We start from the raw sequence: 15128 nt of genomic DNA on the forward strand, positions 1-15128 counted from the left end.
GACTTAAGGCATGGTTAAAGCCTGTTTGAGAGGCTGGGGAGCCTCATAGCAGAGCTATTCATGTCTGGGGAGCTGGGTCAATAGGTTGGGGAAGTTCACAGGACCTGATTCTATTCTTATGCAAACGCAGAGTACAAGACCTAAAGCTCACTGAGTTGGAAGTTATAAATGACTGGATAATCATCTGCAGCCCTCCATAGACACCAACCTGGTCTACAGCTGCCTACTCGTCATTCATGAGGTAGAGCGACAACGTCACTTTCTACTCTGAAAATGAAATGGACATGATGATGTTACTGAGAGCCACATTTTGGCAATTTCACATGAAAGTTCTGATAAACAAGAAGTATTAAATCCAGTCCCGTCTCATGGAAAATGTTGCCTGTAATCCATATTGTAGTTTTAAACAGTGTAAAGAATGGGGTGTCACAATAAGGATTAGTTTATTTACATATAATAACACCACATAAAAGCGCTTTGTCTCTTTGCAGTGCAGCCTGAAAATTTATTTCTCAGCTTTAGTGAGTTATGGGACCTCTGGTGACTCATACCACAATAGAGAACATCTATCTCTATCTGTTGACAAGTAGAAAATCTGAGCAGAATTCATGAATGAATACACACTACTGAGTGCCATAATATAGAACACCTGCAGCCAGCAGCTCATGAGTTCCTATACGGTGAAAGACAAATCAGGCTTTGATGCTCAAATGTGTTAAAAAGGAAGAGGCCTTAAACAACCAAAAGTATCCTGACACCCGGATGTGAATGTTGAACATCTCATTGCAAAGCCATGGACTTTAATATGCTCCTATACCAGCCTTTACTCTTCACTCTCCACTCTCAATATTTTGGATCCTAGCTGAAGGGATTTGCAGTGAGGTCAAACACTGATGCTGGGTGATAAGGCCTGCCATGGGTTGAGGAGTTTACGTCATTTAAAAAAAAAAATCACTTTTTTATTTAAATTGTGCCTACTGTAACTACTCTACATGCTTTAAATGATCCCCCAGGGACAAATAAAGTGTTTTGAATAAAACAGAATTGCATGTAAATGCATTGTGATATTGAAACAGGAAAGTCCATCCTGAAAATGTTTTGCCATAAAGTTAGAATCCAGCAATAGTCTAAAATATCACTGTACATTGCAAGAAGCTTTACTCTAATTGGAACTGGCTAAACCATGAATAACAGCCAAAATAGGTCCAAAGTGGGCCACATATTTTTAGCCATACAATGTATTTATCAATGTCAAATATCAAATAGATGATTGAAAAAAATGTCTGATGTTATTTGTTTGAATATAATTAATACAGGTTTAAAAATGTTAAACTCTTTGCGTTACTGTCACCAAGAAATGTTTCTTTATATTTATAGCATTTCGAAAAATTCTGATATTCAATACATGCATTTGTGTATATGACCATTTGTGAGTCAAAAAGAGAGAGCAAAACTGAGCATGACCTTTGCCTCCTCTAAGAGGCCCTGGGGACACACTTATACATCACTTTTCTCACAACACGATTCTTTCTTTCTCTCATTCTATGAGATACTGCAATAATATATTCTCCTATTAGACAGTATAAATATAGACCTACATGCTATTTATTTAACAACACCAGGTCAGATGTAACACCTGAATCTGTGTGACGGGTCATCAGAGGAACACACACGTGTCTGTCGGCTTGTGCCGGGTCAAGTTGTGTCCCAGGAGAGTGAAAGGTCACGACTCCCTCTGTCCAACAGCTGACTGGCACTATTCGGACACAAGGTCATCACATTGTGGGAGGCAGTTTACTAATCTGCAGCTAAACACCGCAGACAGGCTGCATCAATAGCGAGCTTTACAACACCTCAGTTGGTTTATAATAGCATTGTGTGAGATTACATAATCTCTTTCATTATTAGATGCCATGAGAAGAGAAGTAAAAATTACTGGATTCATTCTTAAATTAGTTTGTTTATCTACTTAATTATTATTCTATAAATTCTCACACACACACATACACACACACACACAGAAAATTATGACAATCACATTTTTACTCAAATTCTCAGAGGATTTGTCGAGACGTGGGGACTAAATTTGGCTGATCTGAGCAAGTTAGTGCAACACACTAGAACTTGGCTTTTTGCCCACAATTAAGCTTAAAAACACATTTTAAAAACCCTGTAAGGTGAGATGCTGTTACGTCACTGTCTTGTCAACCCATTTGGAAGAACACATTATATTCCCCAAGGCGTGACTCAAGAGATTTCATTTAATCATTAATATTTTATGCTCTTTGTCTTTTATGTAAGCTGAGGCATTTTTCCTCCTCTTCACTGGTCTCATTTATTTTGATATTATAGGGAGAGATGGATGAATGTAAGAAAATTGTTTCCTTACTTCTCTAATACATAATATGGGGTTTATTAAAAAGTAGCGAAGGTCTTTTTTATTGAGGTTTTAAACAGTCCTACAATGCAAATAATAAGCAACTGTATCACTGACTAGATGTGTCTGCAAATAGCTCAAAATGTGCTGTTCTTGTTTTTAGTTGGCTGCCTCTGTCCAAGGTGCTGACACACACCAGCCTTTATGAACAGTTTCAACACGGTTAATAATAACACAGTCATCATTTTTCTCCAACATTTATTTTATTGAGTAAAGAGCCAAACAAGTCATTCAGCTCGCTTTGATAAGCTCAAATGTCATATGAATAAATCAGGTGTAAATTAATGAAAACAGGAACATTTAGAATTGTTTAATGCTTCCATCAAAAAACTAATAAAATCACAAATAATCAACTTCAAAGACTAAAAGTCAATATAACTTTGACAAAAGAAAGCTAGGTCATAAATTAAAGATCACATTTCAGTCGAAATCCATTTACATTTTTTATTCATTTTTCAGAAATGATTCTCCAAGAGAAAATAAATAACACTCAAATGTTATATCATGACAAGTTTCTTTATCAGTATCAAAACTCATTCAAACTATTATTTTGTATGAATTGCGGCTAAGCAGCTTTATTGCACAGAGACAATAAACCCACGTATTGGCCTGTGAACACACTGATACAGCTCTGAAGATCCTCCACAGCATGACGGCATCATCATCATTATGGTCCTATAAAAGACAAAAACATAAGAAATCAGAATCAGCTCTGTAATTCAACATTTACATGTACTGTATGTCAGATAAAAACACTTTTCTCAAACTGGTTGCATCATCTCAGCACATGTGAGTGAGTTCAGGCAGGAGCTTGATGTGACATCAGCCCTGCAGCCATGCTGCTGCCAGATTCACCAAATTATATATAAAGAGGTTCCTGGACAATTTAATCTCACTGGGAGACATGGTAAGACCCTTTCTTTGCCAATTTTCACCCTCTCTCTTATTCAAACCTCCTCTTTCTTCCTGCAGCTTCACAATGCGGGGTCATGCTTTTTTTTCTTCATGTTCTCTCATATCTTTTCTTAGTAAGGCTGCCACCCCCAAGTCCCTCAGACAGCATGCAGTTTATGCAAATCATCAGCCTTTCATGCTCAAAAGTTGAATGAGACCTCAACAAAATCTATCTCCCCTCTCTTTCGCTCATTCTCTCTCTCCCTCTCTCTCTCTCTCTCTATCACACACACACACACACACACACACACACACACACAGATTGAAAATGTATTTGTCTTCACCATGATTTTTCTTGTCAGTTCTTGTTTTTGAATTTGAAATCCTTCACTTGATTACACACTACAGGCATAATGAAGTGAGGTGTAACAGGAGAGGAAGACAAAGAAGTGTGTGTGTGTGTGTGTGCGCGCGCGCGTGCACGTTTGTGTGTGTGTGTGTGTGTGTGTGTGTGTGTGTGGGAGGTGGCTGGAAGTGTAGGTATAGAGTGATGTTAAGTGGTGGATGGATGGACACAAGAGTTAGAAGTTGGTTGAAGAGGGGTGTGTTTTTTTTTTTTTTTGTGTTTTTGTTTTTGTTGGGGGGGTGTGTGTGTGTGTGTGTGTGTGTGTGTGTGTGTGTGTGTGTGTGTGTGTGTGTGTGTGTTTGTGTGTGAGAGAGAGAGAGAGTGAGAGGATGATGAATGTGAATCCTTGGTGTTCCCAGGGTCTGGGTGGTGTTTGAAAGGCCTGAGGTGGGGGTGCCTGTGCCCAGCTGTTGGGGGGAACCTGAGTCTCTCTCTCTTTCTGACAGGCTGTCCTTTTCACCAGCGCATAGCCAGGCTGTTCAGCCCGCTGCCATAACAACGCCACAGGCCCTCTGTCATAGTAACCCCATGCAGTCAGTGCAGAGCAAGGGGGGGAGGAAGGGATGGAGGGAGGGAGGAGGAGTTAGGGGGGAGGAACGACAGAAGTGAATGAAGAGTCGAGACATTTCCACCCCTGTGAACTTGAACTTGACTGACAGTCTGAACGACTGGCGGGGGAGAATGGAAATCCATTCCTTAGAGATTTTTTTCTGTGATTTAGTTCCCACAAAGCTTTTATTTGTTGTGAATATCAAAAATACTCTGTGTTAATCATGAATGAACAAATGTTTTATTAGTGAATTTATCTTGATTTGTAGCTTGTTTAGGATCATTTAAATTAAAATCAGGTAATAATAATGCAGTAGAAAGCTTGAGTTAAGTTACTGTATTTTGGTCAAATATCTAAAAATAAAAAGTTCCATTGCAATTGCATTATTATAAATTGTAATGAAATAACAAAAATATAAATGATGTAATATAATACATTCTAATGTATATTAATAATTATAATGTAATAATTATAATAATGTAATAATTATAATATTAATAGTAAGATTAAGAATAACTTCTTTTTTTTCTTCTTATCTCTTTAGTATCACATATCTCATACTATGTAGTATAGTGGCATATACTTTATATAGTACACAGATTTCAGAATGTTGTGTACTGCTTACATATCATTTAGTATTACTAGTATTTGTGCCAAAAAATATTATCTTATGAAATATATTTTGAAACAGTTGAGATGAGGACTGTGAGGCGCTGCAGCTAAATACTGTTTTAAACATCCACTGTTTATCTCTATCTGCCTCAGGGTCGCTGTGACGTGCTTGTTTGCTCCAGCCTAAAGCCGATGAATGGCGACTGGTCTACATCGGGGGTCTTAGCTGCTCAGACCCACTCGACCATGGGAAAAAAGGGAGCTGTGAAAGGTCCCCTGTCGCTGTTACAAAGCCAAGAACAAGCCATAGCAGGATAATCGCGTTTATCCCCAGATTAAGACAGGATCGCAGCTGCGGTATCCTTGTTGGGGAAAAAGGGGGCTGCAGGGACGTAAACCATACAATGTCCTGCCTTCAGGAGAGCTCACATCGTTCAAGTTGTACACAGGTTCTGGTACGGAGATAAATGGTCTGTTTGTCCTGTTTGGACTAGGATGCCTGGGTCATACAGTGCAACCATGGCTTTGTTCTGGGGAAAGCGAGGTCTCACAACAGAAAACAAAACAGCTTTTCCAAAGGATGAGACCTGGCAATGAAAGCATCGCTCTTACATCACTCTTGCTGTTCATCACTGGCTTAGTTCTAGAGTCATACTCTGAGTTTGATGTGTGTATCGTATCGTCTGCTTCTCTGTTGAAATGCAGCCTCTGACACATGGCAACAGAGACAGATCATGTAACACATGGTTTTTTCTGATGCTGCCAGCTGTATTACTCCTTTACAAACTTTTAAAAATCCTTTTAAATCTGCCTCTCTTAAACGTCTGTGTGATTAGTATAGAAGTAATAAAGGAAATCAATACCAGCTAACAGCCTTTACTCAGATTACTCTTATCAGCGTAATTTAATAAAAGTATCCATTCAATATGTTTTACCCTCTGTAACAAAATGGAAAGAATCCCTTGGATTTCAGAGATTATATGCTGTTGTTAATAGATGCTATTAGTTAGTTTTATTCTATATCATTTTATTTAATAAATTTTTTTTTTTTTTCGTTGCCCTAGGTGTTTATGACCGACAAAAACGTTGGCTACGTGAGGCTACATCTTTGCAAACAGGAGAATTGTTCATATTCGGCAGAGAACTGTGCTCTATTGAGTTACCTCTAGTAATATAAATCAAGTAGGATACACATTTGACACGCTGGCCTCATTCTTTTTCATTAACATTAGTTCTGGCGTGAGACCACATATCCATACACACCCATACACTGACTGTGAGAGAGTCAATCACAGACATAAAGAGGCAGGAAGACAAAGGGACAACTTCTCCAGGAGACACTCTCATGGCTGCAGTGCTAATGCAGGCATCTGCCACTGTCTGGTCTGACGCGACGTTCCCACCTCACTGCCCAGTTTACTGCAGCGCCCTCTCACATATACAATGTTGGGAAAAAGAAGTGGCGGACCTTTGTCAAGTGCTCCTTTCACAAAGCTGCCATTGTGGAGCGAAACCAGGATCAGAATGATAATGTGGACGCTGGCTACTGTTTACCAACAGGTCTCCTGCAGCTGCAGTTCACAGCACCAACATGCAGCGTCTGAGAGGGCTGCACTGTGTTTGTGCATCAGGGGGAAGCAGACAACACTTATACTGTACACGTGTACTGTAATAGGTGTAGGACCCTTATTAATTAACGTATTTATTGATGGCTTGTAAATATGACTAAGATAATCTTTTTCTCAAACACAATTTTCAGGAATTTCTTCAATTATGTAAGACAGTAAGGCTAGATTATGTTTACAACAGCCTCATTATAGACAACGGTTATTGTGCATTAAGTGGCTGACAGCCAAAAGAGAATGAGGAAATGTTATTTCTGCTATAATCGTTTTAGCTATCAGACATCCAGCCACATAATTCCAATTAGGCCTATTTAAATATCTTCTGGTGGTTTTTAATTACACAAGGATGGTGTTAATTCAAATCTAAATCAAACAGAGTCATCCAAACACACACAGAAACGTTTGAATCTCAGAATAAAACCTATTTTTAAACAAGCTAATAAAGCTGATGCACATGTGCTCTGTGTCGGTAGTCACACAGTGTTTTGCTGTATGAGCTCATATTATCACCCAGCTTCACACCTGCCCCTCCCCCAGCTGCTTGTCTAATTACAGCCTGGTGTCTAATAAAGAAACAGTCCCCCTTTTATTTTTCAAGCCGTGGTGCCGACTAAAACCAATAGGTTCCTTGCCTTTGTCATGATAAGAAAGCAGCAAACCTTTAAACACAGATTACATTACACTCAGGTGGCGCGTGGAAGACAACAGGCCAACAGCATTATACATCAGAGTATAAAAGAGTTTATTTTGAGAGCAGGGACTGTTTTTAACTCTATAGTCTTAATAATGGCACCGTATCAACAGTCACTTTGTGCAGCATTTGATAGTTTTAAATTATGAGGGCAAATTCTTTAAAACACAACAGTTCAAAACTACTACTACTACTATTAAAAATGTAAACATGGTGGGTGTAGGCTGTTTTCAGTATTTTACATATACAGTAGAAATGAAATATGTCTTATTGTAACAACAAATGTATTCAGTATTTCCCCAACACAATTTAAATCCTGACAATTTGGAGGCAGCTTTTAAAACTATTTTACTTTTTCATTTTTCAGAAAATGTACAGTTGACAAATCATTATAGTAGGTACATCTTTTGGTGTCTGGTGAAATTGTTCAGGGATGAGTGACTTCAGTGTTTTACAGACTTGCTTGTAGGCTAACTAGTTATGTGTTTTTACTTATAGGCAAAACAATTATTTTCTTTTCAGATTAGGCCTCTAGGCAGAGCATTTTAAAACATAGGCCTATTATAAGTTTAGGTTAGGTTTAAGGGCGAATCATAATAGATTGCTTCTGTACTGCACCTTTATATATTTTTTTAATGCCAATATAATTGACTGTTCATTTTTTGTCCATAATTCAAATGTTCATATTGGTCGTGTTCTCCAGACGGGCAGATAACAGCGGATGAAGGGGCATGCTGGGTGCTGCTGCGCCTTTAAATACTCTCTCTGCTCCCGTTGTTTCTATGCAATTATGTTAATATGCAGAGCTAGTCTGGCTCCTATTCATTATCGGCTGTAGTTGCGTGATTGTTTCCTTTATTTTCCATCATGCCACTCTTGGGTTTTTTGGCAGGTCTGCTTTATCCCACAGCAATGGTCTGGCGGAGAGACCGACAGAGAGCGCTCATGACGGATAAAGACTTTCTGCAAGAAGTGTTTAATGTTTTTTGTTCTGTGTGAGCTCCACTCCTCCTCTCTGTTTCAACACTGCGGATAAAACACACCGCTCTGTAAGTAAGTAGAGGAGGGTTACAAGGTTACATTCGTATTTTTCTGTATTATATATATATTTTTAATCAGCCCTCAAGGTAGGCTATGGCTTTTTTGGAAAAAGGGCCAAATGCTAATTTGATTAATTCTCCAGTCTGACTTCTTTACTATGATTCATGTTGATTGATTTATGAATGGAAACATGTATCACTGTTTCTACCCCTGTGTTTCTGATCCCGGATTGTTGTTGAAAATAAATGATTTTTAATGATAAATGATAAATGATTTCGATGTTCATTGCTCATGGGACTGTATTGTTCGTGTGGTTGTATCTCTACCCGTTACACTTACAATTATGAATAATAATTAATACATTAATTAACAGGCTGAAGGTCTGGAAGATTTTACTAAAGCAGATTAAACAGACTAAAGGCTTATTATCTGTTCCGCCAAAAAAAGGAAGACGTTTCATATACAGTAATATAAGGCCTAATAAGGCTTACAGTATTTATCCACTGTAGTTTTAAATAATAATTATTCAGATCATTTCTGTAAATGTAAGATAATATTAGTACTATTTAATTAAAAATAAATTGTCTCTTTATAAATGATCAAACAGAGAATATACAAAAGCATCTGAAAACAAGTGTTATTTTATTTTTAACTTTTCTTTTCCATTAAAATCACAGATTTAGATGTATTGTCGTTTTTATGTGGTCCGAGTGGAGCATAAGGAGGATGTGGGCACATTGGCTCTGACAGGTGATTGCAGGTAGTTCTTATCAGTTTTGAATGACCTTAAAATGTCCAGAGTTTGGTCAGTTTCGATATCTGCAAAGCTATCTAATATTTGCTTATCAAAAGTGTGCTATGTGTTGTTTCTCTAAACTTGACTTAACTAATTAGACTTATTATAATTTCCCTGTGCACTCGTGACATTAGTGGGAGATGTCAGGATGTGTACAGGAACAGCAGCTTTAATGAAATCAAATGTCATGAGATTTTCGACCACCGAATCACTGATTCATCCATTCACTGTTTAATCACAGTAGCAGTGATATGTACACTGGCTGATTTTGATTGGCCTTTTAAAAGGGCTCAGTAACATGACCTTAGTAATTAGCTACATCTTTGTTAGTGAGATCACACCCAGAGGAGACGTGTTGTAAGAGTTCAGACAGGAAGGCTTAAAGCCAACGCTGATTGCTGTTTGATATAGACAGCTAACGAAGGACTAATTCAAGCGGACCTGCTATGTGCCAACACAACCATTTTAGAGGCAGCACGGAGACTCCATCAAGATGGCTTCCATTTACACAACATGATGTTCTGACAGGGAAGGAGGCTGAGTTCTAACCTGCACCATCCGACGCAGGCCTTTCTTTTAGAGTAAAGGTGTCACAGGACATTTAGGTTTAGGAAAATGTTTTAGTTTTTCTTTGCAATTCCAATACCTGGTGTAAAATTGTTGGCAGTATATAACTGCTGCACAGTCTGTGTCTGTACATGAAATAATACCTGAAAGTACATTAAAAAAAGTCTGTCATTCAAGCTAAAATTATGTTTTTTGTTTGATTTAAGAAAAAAATGCCTCTTTATACAAGGAAAAGGGGAATTATTTTGGTTCATCTGAGCATTTTCTTATGAGACACAAGCTGACACTTTTCTTTTGTTGCCTTTGGCTCGACAGTTTGGATCGTTTTTTGTGGAATATACTTAGGTATTTTATTTTATTGCTAATATGCAGGACAGGGTTTAGGGAAACAATGTAAGGCCGCTTGTTATTTCTTTTCACAGTGAAATTAATGGATGTTTAAAATGGGCAGTCTGGCTGACAATGAGTTAGTTCATGTAAAATATAGAATAAATCTAAGTGACAATATAAAACGTACAAAGTTATGCCCATATGAAGCAACATTGTATTCTTCCACTCATCATTTACAGCACTGGGGTTAAAGGCAGCAAAAGGTCACCTGTTTTGATACAATTATTCAAAGATATTAAGGCTCTAAAGAAAAATGTCTTTAAAGAATTAAGAATTAAGATTTAAAGAATTTGGATAATGAAAAGAATAATTTATATTTTAAATGAAGTAGATTGAAGTTATACCATCTAAAGCATTTGAATTAATAAAGCAATAGGAACACTGAGACGGAGTTAACTTGGTTTGGTGTATTTTAATTGTTTTAAGTTTGTTCAACAGAGGCTTTAGTGAGGGGATGAGTCGACAGCAAGAACTTTGACGCAAAGAAATAGTATCAGGTATCAAAGGTCTGTGTAAAGTAAGCGTGCCAGCAACATTCATGTGTGTTTCAATAGCCTATTACAGCAGGGGCCCCTTTTAGATCATATATTACCTCTATAAAAGAGAGTATAAAAAGTGTCAGATTTGTGTAAATAATTACTCACATGGTCGCAGATGACAGAAAACATCCTTCAGAAAAGTTAATTCTGTCTTTTGACGGGTAAACTCTACAAACAGAATTTTATTAGACCTTACACGGATAAACTATTATTTGGTCTGGCCTTCTAAGTGTGGTAATTGAACACAGGATGTGTGATAATTATTGGTATTTGAAAAGCTCAACAAGAGACCAACACATTAAATTAGGTGGAATGAGATATTTAATGAATCAGCAATAACAGGGGACATTTTCAAAGCAAAAATGAAATAAAAAGACAGATATATTTTAGATGTGTATGTTTGCCTGCAACTAAGAATTATTTTATTGTCGATTAATTTAATTGGTTCATAAAATGTCAGAAAACAATTTCCTAAAACGTAAAATGAATGTTTATTCTGTCCGACCAACAGTCCAAAATCCAAATATATTTCATCACAAGATTAAGAGAAGCAACACATCCTCACAACTGAGAACTGGAAGTTGAAAAAGTTGAAAAATAACTTAAAATATAGCTGCTGATTGTTTTTCACTAATTGCAGCAGCTCCAAATGTGTGACATTTGCATGTTCAGATAATGAGACTGGTGTTTGATAACCCACCTGAAATAACGTGATGTCCTCTTGTGTTTTTCTTTTTGTTTATTCTCATTAACGCAGGAAGCCGAAGGTTTGGAGGTCATTCCTACTTTCGGTTATCTAGCTTTATGATGGATGATTAACACTCATACAGCTAGATAACCAAAGACAGGAACAGGCTCCGTTGTTTTCTGTAACAGCAAAAGGAAAGTCTGAAGCTTCCTGGGAACAAAGGAAATTATTAGGGTGTTAATGGTTGCCTAATTACAGGCGTAATTTAACACTGCAAGGGCTTCAACTAGCAATTTTGATTTTAAAAATTGAAACATTTCTTTCAGCTTTTTGTTAAGCCTTTCAATCAAATAGAACTATTTATTTTCCTCTAAATACACAATTAAAATGTATTATCTCTCTGGCAAGTCACAGATAAACCTCAAGTCTTTATGATGTAATTGTAATTAATTCATTCCATGAAAAAAGAGAGGTAGAGTGACAAACTGTAGTGTGGCTGTTGACAAGTATTTTCCAGCTCTTATTGCACTTTACATAAGTACAACGTATTCATTATCAGATAAAACATGTGCCTGTTTTAGGTCTCTGCCTCCCACAATGGAACAGGGCTTTAAGATTTTAATTAACTCCAATGATATTTGTTCATCAAAGCCCAACCTTTAAAGTTAAGCTTTTGCTTAACAATTACTTTACAAACTTTACACATATTTGGGATGTGGACACTGTCAGGGGTCATATAGGCCTATATGTGCTTGTGCCTTGTAGGAATTTATTGAATATGCCAATTGTTTTTATCAGTCTTTTCTGTTTTTACAATCGTACATTGCTGCAGGAGGCTACTGTTATTGATACCAATGTTATTATGAAACTATCACCGAAATACTGAATTCTGAAGCTTAAGGATCACTTTTCTACACTTAATGTTTTCTTACAAAATTTAGTTTCAGTTGAAATAGGCAATAATTCTTAGAATTCTTTACATTGAGGCCTATATTATAATATGTTTAACTCAAAATAACCTCATGATGAACTCACGCTTTTCTTTGTCAGTACGTCTGACGTCAGTCGTTCTAATTGGGGAGTAAATGCACTGACAAGGGATGCGTCACTTTCTTTGTATATCTAGGAGAAAACTCTCGCACATATTATTTCCATTATCATAGCCTTTTATTAACATATTCAAAAGACAACATACTTGACACTGTGTCTATAGTTCCATTTTAGACAAGCAGGATGCATTAATAAAGCTCACACTAGGGTGTGAAGTTGCCTTTTTTGACTCAATCTACTTGAGGTTAAACAGGCCTGTAGCTTTATTGTTATAATAAATAGCCTAATGTTGTCTTCATCACATAGGTTAAACCGTATCTTAAAGATTTACTCCATGTGTGATTATTTTCCGAGAAATACAACCTAGCCCTCCATGACTGTATCTACTGGTGGTGGCTTTGATTATGAACCCTTTTTAAAACATTAGACTTCAATACAACACGGTCAAAAGAGTGCAGCCTGCCTGTAAAATCCTGGTCCTAAAATTGTCTAATGTTAGGCCAGTGCATCTGCAGGCTCAAACTGAAACTGAGATGCATTAATTAAAAAATTGCATGATAATATGAACAGATCTGATTTGTGTGAATTAATCAAGCCCATTGAATCCAAAAGACTTACTTTCACATCGTGCCTTCTGCATCCATGGAGACTTAAACATCCGTTCGGTAGCATCGTCCAGGCTCCAGATGTGCAGGACACATGAGTTTGTGCAGCCTCGCTTTGACAAACAGGTGAGCGCGTGGACTAGATCGATAAATCCCACACCATCTGCCGAGGCTGGCTGTCCGTGGCGGGCTGTGGGTGAGATATCCTTGTTGAATGGTGTGTTTGTATCCGTGATCAGAAGGCTTTTTTTTTTTTTTGCAAGTCCGTGCACGAGCAGAGAGCGTGGGACGGCCTTTCATCCGCAGTGTGTATGCGAGTGTTTTTCCTTCTGTCCGAGGTGCTGAGGCTGCGCTCTGTCCCCTGACTGAGCCTCCAGTCATCTCCTCTCACCTCCTATCGGCCCTTTTTTTTCTAAAGGCGCTGACGTCACACCCACGGCAAGTTGCTGGTAACCAATCGCACGTGGTTTCTCCGTGTGTGTATGTGCGATGTTCAGATGTAGCTTGCATAGCTTTACCTCTGTGAGGAATGTGAACTGTAGCCTACTGTGTAAAAAATAATATATATCTATATATATATATATATATATATATAGATATACTTATTTGGAGTATGTATGCACACACTTGTCTCACCTGTAAACAAAAAAGAAAGACAATATACTCAAACTTTATACTTAAAGCCACTATATAGAATTTGAAAATGTCTGACTATGTCGTACCCTTATTTTTACAGTCTATGGCCGTAACCCAGTAGTAGTGAAAACAAAGACACTGTGGCAGACAACAATGCACAATTAGATGCAGTGTTGCGTGTATCTCTTGGGCCAAACATTTTGACTCTTCTCTTCTTTCATTGGCTCATATAGGCTACATTTCAACGCTCATTATAGACACCAACTATATATCGATATGCATTATAGACCTCTGCCAGAAATGTGTATCAGGTCACCTCTTGTTTGTGGTGTGCAAGTGTGTATCTTGTTCTGCCCTTGTAGGGAACAAGATACAAAACAGTACAGAAACCAACTTATTAAGACTTTGCTCTACTGCATCACTAGTCGTCATTTAATATAGAAAAAAACTGTGCATAGGCATCGAGAAACAATGGTTTCCTTGGTTACATTTTCCATTATACACTGTCACACTCATTATCTCAAAAACTCTTAGGTCATGAACCTTTTCCTACTGCATTAGGGAAGCTTGTTCCCTGATGGCTGATATTTAAATTTAAACATCAATCTCATTTATTCTCACTGTACTACAAGTGTCTATAGTTATGCAATTTTGGTGGGATTAAATTCATCTCCACAATACAGGAAAGCTCAGAAAAATTCAGATCTATTTTAGTGAGTTGAATAGCAATTTTGTTTTTCTACAAGGATGAACACAAAGCAGTTAGGACAAAAATCTCCCAAGATGTGGCCGGGTTGGCTCAGTGGGTAGAGCAGGCGCACATATACTGAGAGGCCTCGACGCAGAGGTCCAGGGTTGAATCCGACCTGTGACAATTTCCTGCATGTCTTTCCCCCTCCATCCCCTTTCTTACCTAGCTGTCCTATCCATTAAAGGTGGAAAAGCCCAGGTTTCAGAGAGCTGAAACCTGCACCCCCACCCTCCCACCCCCACCCCACCTCCTCAGATGAGCTGGATCATCTCTGTCTCAGAATTTAATGCTGCACTCTTTTTTAATTTATTTGAGCCTCATTCATCCTCCAAGCTGCCCTACCCACTGCCTCCCCACCTCCAGCACCACCAGGCCTAGCTAGAATGATGTGAAGAACTGATATTATATTTATCTATGGCAAAAATCGGGTTAGGGTTTTTTTCTTTCTTCATTTGTGTAGTTATTTTTCCCATCTATGGTACCCATTGAGCAAACATTTTGTTTTACTTTTTTTTTTTACTTAATACTGTCTTTGTGCTGCTGCAATGCCTAAATTTCCCCTCTGGGGATCCATAAAGGTTTATCTTATAATGCAATCAATTGATTGCTCGCTCCTTTAAATCTGCTCATTTAAAACTGCCCCAAACCAGCACTAACTCTTGAATTTACTCTTAATCTGGTTTTTAAAGGGGCAAAGATTTTACAAAGAATCCAAATTTAAAAAAACTATTGCTTGAGGATATACCGCCCTCTGCTGCTCAGATAGTGTCCACATTTTAACACAGTAAAAGAATTGCCCTGTCTTGTCCTGGCTGATTTGTCTTCCAATTGTATGAAACATGACAGCTAT

General features: G+C 37.8%; 1 long non-coding RNA gene across 2 annotated transcripts; it reads right to left on the reverse strand.

The window, feature by feature from the left end:
• Positions 1–2618: 2618 nt before the first annotated feature.
• LOC120556451 lies at positions 2619–13262 on the reverse strand. Of its 2 annotated transcripts, none has more exons than XR_005638862.1 (3): positions 12905–13262; positions 11249–11415; positions 2619–3112 (listed from the first exon to the last, which is right to left on the reverse strand). It is a non-coding gene; the product is annotated as an uncharacterized LOC120556451 (long non-coding RNA). The 2 variants fall into 2 exon arrangements; XR_005638861.1 differs by having other exon boundaries at positions 11249–11446.
• Positions 13263–15128: the final 1866 nt, after the last annotated feature.

The sequence above is a fragment of the Perca fluviatilis genome, chromosome 3 (assembly GCF_010015445.1).
Source record: "Perca fluviatilis chromosome 3, GENO_Pfluv_1.0, whole genome shotgun sequence".
NCBI classification, from domain to species: domain Eukaryota; kingdom Metazoa; phylum Chordata; class Actinopteri; order Perciformes; family Percidae; genus Perca; species Perca fluviatilis.